The following is a 13,254-nucleotide window of genomic DNA, read 5'->3' as shown; positions in this document are numbered from 1 at the left end:
TAAAGGATACTTTGTGCCAAGTGACATGTCTGGCCACACCAAATATAGGAATGCCATTTCAGATCCATTGTGATGCATCCAATTTGGCGGTAGGTTGCTGTTTAACCCAGATAGACGAGAGTGTTAACTATTGTCCTATTGCATTTGCAAGTCAAAAGCTTTCTCAAACTCAGAAAAATTGGGCAAGCATTGAGAAGCAAGCTTGGGCAGTCTTATTTGGCCTGAATAAATTTGATAAATGGATCTATGGGGCTCAGGTAGAAATTATAACGGATCACAACCCTCTCAGATATTTGAATGAAACTACTCCTCGAAGTTCCAAATTGACGAGATGGGATCTGGCATTGCAGAAATGGAACTTACGGATTAGTCATAGGCCAGGGATCCAGCACCAAAGTGCAGATGCACTCTCACATCTGGATCAAATATGATATGATTAATATAATTTGATTGTTTTCTTTTTCTTTGTTTATTTGTATGATTGTAATAATTTATTGCTTGCTCTGTTTTGTTTTATTTAATACTGTACGAGGTTGGTATTGTGTAAAAGTAACGTACAGAAAATTTGCTTGGATATTGAATAATGAAATACGTCCCAAAGAAAGGACAAATTTCATTCTTGGCAGGGGCGTGTCATGCACATACTCTATGCTACCGACCAAACCTGCCGGAAGAACAGACTTACAGCTGAAAGCCAACGATTTATAGCTGAAAGGAGAGAGAAGAAAATCTGGCAACGAAAAGAAGAAACGTGCTTGATGCGAGAAGAACGTCATGCTCGTGAGAAAAAATTTGAAATTAGTTTGGCTGTATTCCGAGAGTAGAGTTTTTTTTTTTTTTTTTGACAACCCCCTAAGAGAACAACCCCCTAAGAGTGCTTGGGCTGGTCTGAAGCAAATTCTTCGATATTTAAAAGGGACATCTGAACTGAAATTATTATTTTGTAAATTTAATAGTGTTGATATTATGATAAATGTTTATGTTGATGCTGATTGGGGGTCAGATACAAATGATAGAAAATCTATTTCAGGGTACTTTATTTTCTTTAATGATTGTCCTGTAACTTGGTCTGTTAAAAAGCAAACATCTATTGCTCTGTTCTCTACTGAGGCAGAAATTTTGGCTTTAGCAAAAGCTATTCAAGACCTAACTGTATTTTATAATGTATCTAAAGAAATTTTAGGAGTCGACAATGTCAAAGTTTCAGTTTATGAGGATAATCAGTCTGTAATTAAAGCAATATTGAATGAAAGTAATTGTGCTAGACTAAAACATTTGGACATTAAATTAAAGTATATTAGGGATATTGTAAAATTGTATGATATAAATCTTGTATATGTTTCTAGTGAAAATCAGTTAGCTGATTTGTTTACAAAATGCTTGCCTAAACCAAGATTATGTTATTTAAGAGATAAATGTAAAATAATATGTGATTAAGGGAGAGTGTTGAGAATAATCACACGTACTTCCCCTTCTTATTTTAATGTCATGCATTTTAACCGTAACTATTTTATACTTTTGCTTATGTTGATCTGGCAACAGTTGTAGTAGTCCTTGGTCATGGTGTGATATGTAGAAACGTGCAGTGCCATGTGCGTGAAATTCCGTCTTTTAATAAAGCCCTTACTTAATTATCATCGGCCTCTGATTCACCTTTTTTAAATCTTTACACATTTCCCGCGCAGTGCAGCGCGTTACGAATATTAAAAGAAGAAAGCTAAGCCGGAAAATTAAAAATACAGAGCACGTACATTTAACATTAAATAAATAAATATGTCTTTTCTGATTTCGAGAAAGTACCAGAAAATTCTCGCACGCGATTTAAAAATCTTATAAATAGGAGGAAAACCTCTCAATTCGAGAGTTACTTAGTTTGTTGTTGTTTAGAAAACTGCTCTTGTTGACTGTAACGAATTCGTGGATTAGCTTTCTTTAGCTGTTTTGAATTAAATTCTATTGAACGTTTGAGTAGTTAGAAGATAACTACTGTGATATATTGTGATACTGCACGATTATTTGAGGACATTTAATCATATTTGTTGTGATAATAATAAATTTTTGTTCATTTTTCATCGGACTTGTGCATTCATTTCGTAACGAACCCGCACGCACGCAACAATATTTTCCCCTTCATTATCAGAGCACATAATTTAGAAACTTCTGTTTATTGTAACAAGCCTGTAAATAAAAAGAATAATTAGATTACAAACTAAATTTTAAGCTTTTGTTGGACTGTAATATTTTTCCTTTAACCACTTCACTACTTGATCCAAGATAGACACATCAATTTGAAAAGTGTCATCAGTAGTTTTGAACGATGATTAATGATTCAAATAACATCAAATGGCCATCTTAAATACCCAAATAACTGTGTAAAATATGCATATATTTTGTATTAGGATTCAAAACTGTTGACGACACTTTTCAAATTGATGAGTCTCTCTCGGGTAAGTGGTTAAATGAAATAAGCAGTATTTTTCTACTTCTGTTATGAATAAAAGGTGTGTCCATGTTAAAGTAAATCTGGAAAGATGAACTACTGAGAAAATCATAATCTTTATGTCATATTAATGATCATTAATATATATAGTGTTACCAAAGGAAGAACACAATTTGTTTCTTTTAGTAGCACTGCTTTACTACAGTAAAAAGTCTTTAATCCAGAAAGATCTATAATCCGGACCTCAAAGCTACAAACTTTCTGCGCATGCGTAGCGTTTACGCATGCGCATTTGATGTATAACGGACGGTATAAGCTAGGCTAAAATTATCTAATTATCTATTTCAGTTAATGTTGCAGACTGCGTTGTTCTTTACTCTTCTATTTGGATCCTTATTATTAATTTTTGCAGACTGTTAGAGCAATTTTATAAAAAAATAAGCTTGAACTTTCGATTATGTCAAAAAGAGTTTCCGATTTTGGAGCTGCCAAAGGATCTACAAAGCGAAAGCACGTTTCGATGTCCATCAGACAAAAAGTGGAATTGCTGCAAAAAATGGATAAAGGCATGAAGAAAGTGACAGAGGTTAGTGAAAACGAAAAAATTTCGATTGAGAAGTTAGTCGGTATTCTCGGCACAGCAATTACAGGACTTGAACAGTGGAACTTTGTAACTGAAGAAGAAATTATGTCTGTTTATAGAATTAAAGAGAAAGTATTAGCACATAAAACGAAACAACTTACATTGAAAGAAATGTTTAATAAAGTAAACAAATAAATATTAAGCTTTTTTTTGGTAAATTTTGATACCCTTTAGATCATAATTGCTCTTTATTTCATAAATTACGGTGTCATATTTTTAATTTTATAATTCCTGCACGCCATCTTACCAGATTTAAATTAATGATCTATATTCCGGAAAAAAGCTCTAATCCGAAATCGCCGAAGTCCTGACGAGTCCGGATTAAAGACATTGTACTGCATTTATTTTGTTGACATATTTAATTAGAAAAAAAAAAAAGAAAAAAAAATTACACCGGACGGTTTATTGCACAAAAATATGATTATTTCTGTACTGTTTTATTTCTGAAAAACCAGTCAGATGCATATATTTGAAATGCATACAAATGAACTAGAGGAATATTTAAGTGTTTTAATAGTACTCGAATTTTACATGAAATGATCTATATCTCTTAAAAAGACCTTTGCTTTATGTCGGGGAAATTATTTTTGTTGAAATAAAATAAGTGTATTGATGTTAAAATTCAAGGTTTGCATTTCATATACATAACAAAAAGTGTTAAATATTTATTAATACATTTTAGTCGTGAATGTAAAAACATTTGACTATAATTTGAAGAATTACAGTGCTTAAGATTTTTTGATCTTTGGAATTGATGCATTAAGTGGTAAAAGTTTACAATCGGGTGCCCCTTGTTTCTTGGCGATTCTTTTTGACGCCAAGATCGGCGCCAGGAAGGCACAATTTCAAGATGGCCGCTACAAAAAACCAAAATAGAAGTTGAGAGTTGCACAAACTCTGTGTCCATGTACACATCGATCTGTTTTCACTTAAAAAACATCCTAGAATTGCACAAACTAGGCATTGCGCACTGCCTTAAATTTGTCCATGTACACATCAATCTATTTTCATTTAAAGAAAATCAGGAAGCTAAAATGAAGTTAAAACTATTATGGTAACCAGAAATGAGGTTTCATCGCCAAAATTAAAAAACAAATTGTCGCTAATCGAAGGGGCACCCAATTCTACACTAGAGCCCATTAAGTTTATATAACATAATTATGTACTTATTTCTTCCCTATTTTACATTATCACAGCGTATGATAATGTAACTTTTGATTTATGGTAGCAAGGTACAAGATGTGAATAAGCTAGCAAAATACAATCTCTTAGTAAAAAGAATGAAGAGTAACTAAATTCCTTGAAAATTTATGTGCAATGCTGGTTTTCGATTATTCAGAATGCTGTCTATTCTGTCATATATAGTCCTAGCATAACTCCAATTTGGAGGAATTTAGTAATATTAGTACTGTTGGAAACGAATACAGTTATATCGTTTTATATTTACCTTTCTGGAATGGCAACAGAAATTATTGTTTACTTAGAATATTCTATCTGGTAGTTGAGTTTAAAAATGATAATAAAGATGTGAGTCTGTTCTAAGTACGTTTTCGTATTCTTTTCGTAAAAAAATAAACACCGTAGTATTTTAAACCCGGTGAAGTGGACTTTTATTTTCTGAGGCGATTTCGTCACATTTTGGTGCCCGGAACAGGGAATTTAAATAAAAGTCAGGGCACAGCTTTAGTATAGCCCACCCGGAATTTTTAAAAAAAAAAAAAAAAAAAAAAAAATCGCCAATAGCGGCGATAAATGATATGATCTGGTAAGCCATGCTATTCGCCAAACGCAATGTAAATAAGAGGATGGAATTACGGTTACAGCTAATTTAGTAGTCAGTTACATTTATTCAATTTCAATACAAATTACCGACATATCCGTTTACTCAAAATTTCATGCACGTGCCCTGTATTCTTACTTTTCCGGTATAGATTTCTTTTAAAAGTTGTCTCACGCTGCGTTGCAGGAGGAAATACAACATTTTAAATTAGAATCCTACTAAAATTAATATCTAAATACACAATTCGTAACACTGTTATTGGCGATTATTTAACGTTCAGATACCGTGAATACTATTTTGTATATATTTTTTTGGCTACTTGAGGTGATATTTTTGCGTTTAGTTATTGCTTGCTCTAAAACTGCTGTTAGTGATGTTGTAATTAAATATCAGGAGATTATAAAGGAAAATTTAAGGTGGGAGTTTTCAAACAAGCGTAAAATTTTGGAAACAGATATTTTATGTATGAATTAACAATAATATGAACTTTTTAGAGGATTTTTGATGGGTTGTCGATTATTGAAGGATAACGTTTTCTGTGAAAAATGTAAGATACCATGCTGGTTAGTTAGTCAGAAAAAGTCATCGAATGGTAGTATTTGCAAGAAATGTACGGCTGAGAAATCAATTAGGCTAGGATCTTGATTCGCCTGTAGTAAGCTGGATTTTTCCGGAAACAATTTTTTTTTTTTTTTTTTTTTTTTTTTTTTTTTTTTTACAACGCGAATCAATGGAGTTGCTTATGCGCGAATTTCTGCAATTCTCCGATTTCTTTTAAGTGAAAGCAGATTTCTTAGTATATGAGCAATGCAGAGTTTATTCAATTTCTGATTTTTAAGTGAAAAGAGATCGCTATATACATGGGCGGAGCACTACAGACCAGGCTTCCGGCCTCAGGTATAACCAATCGGAATAGTGCCTGACCTGTAGAAATTATGTACTATCTACTTCCACCACTGCCAGGGCGAGCCCACAAATCAGCGGCATTTATTGAGTCTAAGTCAGAAGTTACCGATTCACAGTAATGGTTATTACAATGGCACCTTTGCAGACGTTGTCTGCTACATGAAAAGATGTAAGTGCTGTACTAAGCTGAGTATTATTCATACGCGTGTGTAATTACAATTGCTCTGATTGTGTAATGTTCCATCAGCAGTAATGGGTTAAGAGCACTGCATGAAATTTAGTACATTGAGTTAGTAAGGTGTCCGGATTTCACTGCAAATCATTATTGGTGAACTTGGCTTAATCTATGCTGCGTATCTGTCCGTGTCACATACTAAAGACATACTGTACATACATACATAGCATGATGATATACATAGCATGAAGATTACATACATAGCATGAAGATTATACATAGCACTAAAAATTACACATAGCATTAAAAAAATATACATAGCATCAAACATTATTGCTGTCTTGCTCAATGAACAAATTATATAACTTACTATCCGCACAAATATTGTACTCATTAGTAGCTGTGCACACAGAATATTATAAACATGAAATAGGTCCTAGCAGCCACACGTTATTTACATATTACATAATATATGCGTTTCATAATATGCGCTTACATAATATATAGGATTATAAGATAAATAATTAAATACTCGAATGCAGAACATTGCAAATTTGAATAGGTAAGTAAATGAATGATACTGAGATACATTAATAACGATTAATAGTGATTAACTAAAGAATAGTATTAAATACTAAAGCTCATAAGTGCATAACAAAGTTCGCAAATAGTACTATAAGTTTCAAAATTTCTTAATTTAATGCAAAACATACAGCTGTGTTTCAGGAATTTTGTGCGGAAATCGAAATGATGCAACTATCTTATAACTATTAATACTAAGTAAGCGCATGATAAATTCTAGGTTAGATATGCTTGCTTAGTAGGTTACACGATTTGCAATAAGGCATAATTACATAGCAGTATAGCAGTAAAAAAATAAAGAATATAGGGAAGTGCTATGGCTGACATGACTTAGTGCGCATTATGATTACATGACACTTCTTGGTAATATGCAATAAAAACATAAGAGATAAAAATGACAACATACTGAGATGAATGCGCACTAAGAATGAAGTTCTGAGTACAGTAAGCAAAGCACAGAATACCATGGTACAATGATTAAACAAGCATGAAATTTTGTACAACTGGCAACACATATTATTGATACGCATACAGGATCTTGCTTACATTACTTATGGCAATGCTTAAATATACATAATATAATACATTCTTAAGATAATTTGCTTATGAAACATACTTATAAGAGTGTCAGTTCATTACTTAATGCTGATGCGAGTCCACTTACATATATATACGTTGGATTATGTATTTACTACATTCAATTTAAGTGGAAGGCATAAGATTACGATTATAATGATTAAATTAATATATTAGACACGTTAAGGTGTTGACAACATATACTGTAGTTACAACATTCAGATTAAAATGAAAGCATATGATATCAATTATAATAATTAAGTTAATACTATAAACACATCGAGGATGATTATTACAGTCAAATAAAAGTCACATAAAGTGTAGTATTTAAGGTAATACGTTATATGCATGTAACGAATAGGATAAGAGTATGATGAAAATAATATGGACATAACAGTAGTAAACAGATATTACTTATCTGGTAGCAGGGTTATGCGCTGAGAAGTATTAGGTGACAAATGAAAAGTGTACCCTGCAGAACTTGATGATCTTGTGAAGCTTAAAGCACGCACCCCTCCGTTCTAGTAGCACTTTTGTCCATTCCCTCCAATATCTGTCTGAAGGAGGGCGCATGTGGTGCGCCTCTGTCAATCTGCATGTAAATGCATAATGGTCTGGCGTTCCGACTAGTCCACATTCACAGAGATCATAGTCTCTAAGTCCAAATCTTTGTAGGTAATCAGGAAACGGGCCGTGCCCAGAGAGGAACGTAGTCAATGAAGATGAGTTGGAGAAGACAAGGTCTGTAACTTTTGGGATAAATTTATACGTCCTTCGACCTGTCCGGAAAGTATCCCATCTCTGCTGCCATTCTGCGTAAAGGTCGCCGCGTGTAATCTTTTTGAGATAAGAGGAAGGCAGAGGTAGAGCATGTTCTGGCAGGAAGATACCCGAAGCCGCTTGTTTTGCCTGTTCATTCGCCAGCTCGTTGCCGACTACACCTGTGTGCGCTGGTACCCAGCTAATGATGGGACGATAATTGAGTGGGAGGTTGACTAATGCCCTTTGTATGTTGAGTACGAAGGGGTCTCGGCTGGCTGGTCCTTCTATGGCGGCTATGCTCGACAGTGAGTCACTATAGATATAGACAGTTTTTTGGTGACTATATGAGAGATCGATTGCTTTTTTAATAGCTGACAATTCAGCTTGGTAGACTGTGTTGTTCGGATTGAGTCGACGTTTCCAGCGGTATTTGATTTCTCCATCGATCATTGTGCATAAGCCGCATCCAGTGCCATCCTTTGTTTTGGAACCATCCGTGTTCCAATCCGCTATTGAGTTCTGCTGACAGAGAATTGTCTGCGTGCATATATTTTCCGCGAGGTTATGCTGGGCTAAGTGGCAGGGATAGTCAAAGATCTTGTGCATATACTCGAGCTATGCAAGTTCCTGTTCCAGAGTTTATAGTCTTTCCCAAGTCGGAGAGTATTGCAGATGGCCGCCTCTCGCTCTGCCACCAAGTCTAGTGGTGGTATCCCTGTTAGGACTTGCAGTGCCGCTGTTGAAGTTGTCCTGTATCCTCTGCTTATTTGCAAAAGGTGTGGGCGTTGGAGTGAGTTAAGTAGGCGCCTCTCTTGTACCGTTAGATGTTTTGCCCAAATGCCGGATCCGTATAAAACTATGGCCTGAGTAACGGTGAGATACCAATGTTTTAGCAGTGTCGATGAAATGCCCCAGGTTGGAGCCGCTGTTCTCTGCATGTAATTTTTAAGACTATCTGTTTTTATTTTTAGATACTGAAGATACGGAAACCAGGATAACCTTGAGTCAATGATTAAGCCCAAGTATTTGAGTTGTTTAACTATCTTGATGGGGTTGCCATAAAGTTTGATGGATGGATTCCTTTTGAGAGGTCTTTTGGCGCCTATGAGCAAAGCTTGGGATTTTGAGGCAGAGATCGTGATCTTGTGGTCCCTTGCCCAGAAGCTAAACTTGTCGAGGTAGAATTGCGCTGTCATTTCTAATTTGGATCTTCCATGGACTATAATCAAGAAGTCGTCCGCGTAGGCCAGTATGTCACAGTCCTGGCAATTGTCATCAAATTCCTTGAAGATTGAGTTGGCAACTATCGACCAAAGTACTGGTCCAAGGCATGAGCCCTGGGGGCATCCTTTCTGTAGGTGATGTCTGACCATACCATCGTTCGCTGTATACTGGAGTGTGCGATCGCTGAGGTAACTATGAATTAGCTCTTGTAGTTCTGCCGGGCAGTTCATCTGAGATAAAGCCTGTATAACGTCTGGCCACCACAGGGAGTCAAATGCTCCCTGGATGTCCAGACTAATGATCAAGGAGTGGTGCCCCTTGCTTCTGTTGCACTCTATCAAGTTCATTAACTTGGAGATGGCGTGTTCTGTAGAAAGTCCTCCTCGGAAGCCAAATTGCCTAGGGTCTATGGAATTGTTTCTTTGTAGGAAAAAAATTAGTCTTCCAAGTACAACCCTTTCTAGCAGCTTGCCAAACGAGGGGATGAGACATATTGGCCTGTAGGATGTGGGTTGTTGTGGATCTTTGCCCGTTTTATGGAAGAGTGCTACCTCTGCATTTTTGGTCGATTTCGGGAAGTGTCTATTCTTCCAACAGGCACCGATGTACTCTTCGACTAGGTCAATCGCAAAAGCATAAATCATGCGTATTACGGCATTGTCTATCCCGTCCGGGCCTGGTGCCTTCTTTGTGTTTAGGTGTTTGACGATAGCCTCTATCTCATGCCTAGTAGGAGGGGGTTCCAAAGAAGTCTGATATCTGGTGAAGTTATTGAATGAAGTTCTTAGCTCTGATTGCGCAAGGTTGTCATCTGTCGGTGGGTCTTCTTTGAAGAGTGACTTATGTATGTAGCTCATTGCTTCGGTTGCACTAGTGGCTGTTGGAGCTACTGACAGGGGGATTTGTGTTGGTCTAAAGACCTTGTTGGTTGCAAGCTTGAAAACCTTGTCGTATTTCTCAACGGTGCCAGGAGTCTTGCTTGGCTATAGAGATCTGTCGCTTATATTGCGCTTGTTGTATTTTGTAACGGGCGAAGAGTGTCCTGCGAACCATTGGCTCCTGTGTGGATTGAGCTTGCCGTCTCAGTTTTCTGAGTTTGCTCCGTTCCTGTGACAATTGGGGTGTCCACCATGAGGCTGATGTCCGAATTTTAATTTTCTTTGTCTTGAAAGTCTTGCGGCAGGCATCAGTGCATTGGTCAATTAATTGGTCATAGGCTTTGTCTAGAGCTGCTCTGGTCGTGCTATTCCGAAGTGCTGTTTTAATAGAGGGGATGAAGGGAGAAAGGTGTTGTTCCAGCTTTTGTGTCCCACCATATGCTGTCTTAAATCTTTGTTTAATTACAATGCTGCGTGGGGATTGGAAGTTAAACATGATAGCTTGATGGTCACTAAGAGAAAGGAAGTCTGCTACTGTCCAGGCTGCAATATGTGAGGATAGCTGTGGTGTTGCCAAAGAGAGATCAGGCCAGCCTCTGGCACGTATTGTGTCAAAGGTGGGAGGGGAGTCGCTTTTATTGAGGATGACCAATCCATGAGAACTTATGAAATCTATGACAGGAAAGGAGCGAGGACTGTTTGTTGGTGAGCCCCAAAGGCGGTTAGCAGCGTGAAAATCCCCGCAGATCAGGATGTGGGTTAGAGGAGTATGGTGTAAGAAGTCAAGTTCAGTTAGGAGGTCGTTGATACTGAGACTAGGGGGAAAGTAGCATGAAATGACCATGAGGCTTCCCTCTATTGAGTCCAGAATGATGGCAATTGTGTGGGTTGTCGTTCTCCAGACCATGGGATTCATTGCACCGTTATAGACGATCATAGCTAGCTTGTTATGGGAAAGAAAAATTTTGTTGTGTGAAGTTGAGCCAACTGGAAGACCTTCTTTAGTAATATAAACCTCTTGAAAGATACCTAAGTCCGCCTGCTGTTGGAATTGGACATGCAGCATGTGACTTGTGGCTACTGAGATCTTTGTAAGTTACATTGGATGACTTTGAGAACTGGAATTCTTGATCTTTGGGTGTTATCTATTGTTGTCCTGCTGTCCGCAGGAGTTTCTGGACCGCAGTCCTGTATACAGGACATTGTCTTGAACTAGCCGCGTGGTGGCAGTCGTGATCTGTACCTTGTTGCTGATTTGCCAATGTGCAGTTTTTGCATCTAGGATGCTCCTTGCAGGATCCTATGGGCATGGAATGTGGGCCTGCGCACTGCACACAAGAGGGTTGTTCTTGGCAATTCCTGCTGATGTGGACTAGACCTTGACAGTTGAAGCAACGAGGGACACGGAGGTATCTTCTAAAAGGGCAGGAGAAGAAGCCTAAGTAGATGCGGCCGCTAGATCCAAGCCTGTTAAAGTAGTCCCTATCCAATTGGATAATCCAGTTATTCTTGGAGTTGGATTGGTGTAGGGGAGTTCTTGGGTGGATAGCCCCTACTTTGTTGGACGGGAGATGTAACTCAAATGCCGTAACGATGTCTTTTGTAGTGAATTCTTTCGGTGCACCAAAGAGGATTATCGACTCTCTTCTTGGCTTTGGCTCTCGAAGGGTGAGTGAATCTTTTAGAGATGGTACTTGTTCTATTGAACTTTTCAGCTTGAGTAATTGCTCGTGGGTGTTACACCTGACTAAAAGCTCTTTGGATCTTGTGGTGCGAATCTGCTCTATAGGGATGCCCAATCTAGAGGGGTTTAGCTGAGAAGTAAGCTGCTTTTGGATGGCGATCGGGGAAGTGGTGGAATCTATGGGGGCTAGAAGTAGGACGTTGTCCGACAGCTTTTTCTGTGGCCGTTTCTTTTTCCGTTGAATCAAGGTGAATGGACCTCCCTCGTCTTCTTGAACTTCCTGCTGTGTCTCTGCAGTGGTGGGGAGATGAGAGGAGGTTGGAACAGAAACTAATGTTGAGGAAGGTTCGAATAATGTTAGCAATTTATGCAGGGAATCTGCTTGTCCGTTGTAGACTTCCAGTTGTGCTTGATGGGAGTTTATTATTAATTCCTGTTCAAGCACCAATTTCTGAGCCAGGTCCACAAAGTCCAGGATTATTTTGAGATCCTCTTTGTTCAGTTTGCGTTTGGCGTTTTTGGCAGCCAGGAACCGGGAAATGAAGGTGATCTGAGCCAAAACGTTCTGCGTTCTTGAAAGGGATGAGTCGATAACGGGTAGACACGGTAAGCCTTCTGATGTAACGGAGGGGGGTGCGGAGGGAGGGAGTGAGGAGTCTTTAGCGGCCATTAGAAAATGGTCATATGATGAAATGGCATACAGTGATTGACAACAGTATTATGACTGATAAAATGGCGAATTAATGAAAAAGGTACTATACACTTATTGGTGTAAAGTAACAGGTCTTAAATGCAGCTTTGCAAAATAATTAACAAGGATTTGGTGTAGGTGACAAAATGGCCGACATACAGGATTTAGAAAAAAAAAATTAAACATACATATGCTAATACAAAATCAAAACACTAATTAATGCAATTAAACAAAATTGATAATATAGAATGATGCAGTAATAAATTCCAAGATAATAAATACTTCTTTAGATGGTAAAATACCACAATTCATTACTGAGAAATTGATTTACAAAAATAAAGCAGTTGTTTAAGACTTAGAATCTGTCAACTGTAACTCTGTCAACTCTTAGATACTGTAAACAGGTAATATCACATATACGCTTATTAATGTAGGCAATTAAAGAGATAATGCAGTACCAAGTATAGAGATAACATAAATTAGCACTCTGGCTCAACAACGAAAATAGCCTAACGAGATTAACTTAACAATGAATAAATAATGTTCTTGAGGTATAAATGCAACATTTTAGAGTAAACAATTAGATACATGAACAGTCGTTAGTAATGAAAATCATGAATGCAACCATTTTAAATACGATTAAAACATCTGTAAATAGCTGGGATATTAAATAGAAAACTCCACTTAAGTTTCTGAACTGCCTAAGCGGCTAGGTTTGAAGATTAATTACTAATTAACAAAAACACATTTTAGCAAGAGATCATTATAAACCACACTAAAGTATATGTAGATTAAGATTAAGAGCTTGGTAAATGTATAAGAACATTTCAAATCAGTTAAAAATTGCTTAAAAGTGACTGTAGCAGCCGAATTTACTTCAGTAAATACTCTAAGACCTGGTTATGCTGAATAG

This window comes from Stegodyphus dumicola, chromosome 4 (genome assembly GCF_044657685.1).
Source record: "Stegodyphus dumicola isolate Sdum_Otavi_A_Nest chromosome 4, ASM4465768v1".
Classification (NCBI taxonomy): domain Eukaryota; kingdom Metazoa; phylum Arthropoda; class Arachnida; order Araneae; family Eresidae; genus Stegodyphus; species Stegodyphus dumicola.
Note: the sequence above shows the minus strand (reverse complement) of the source record.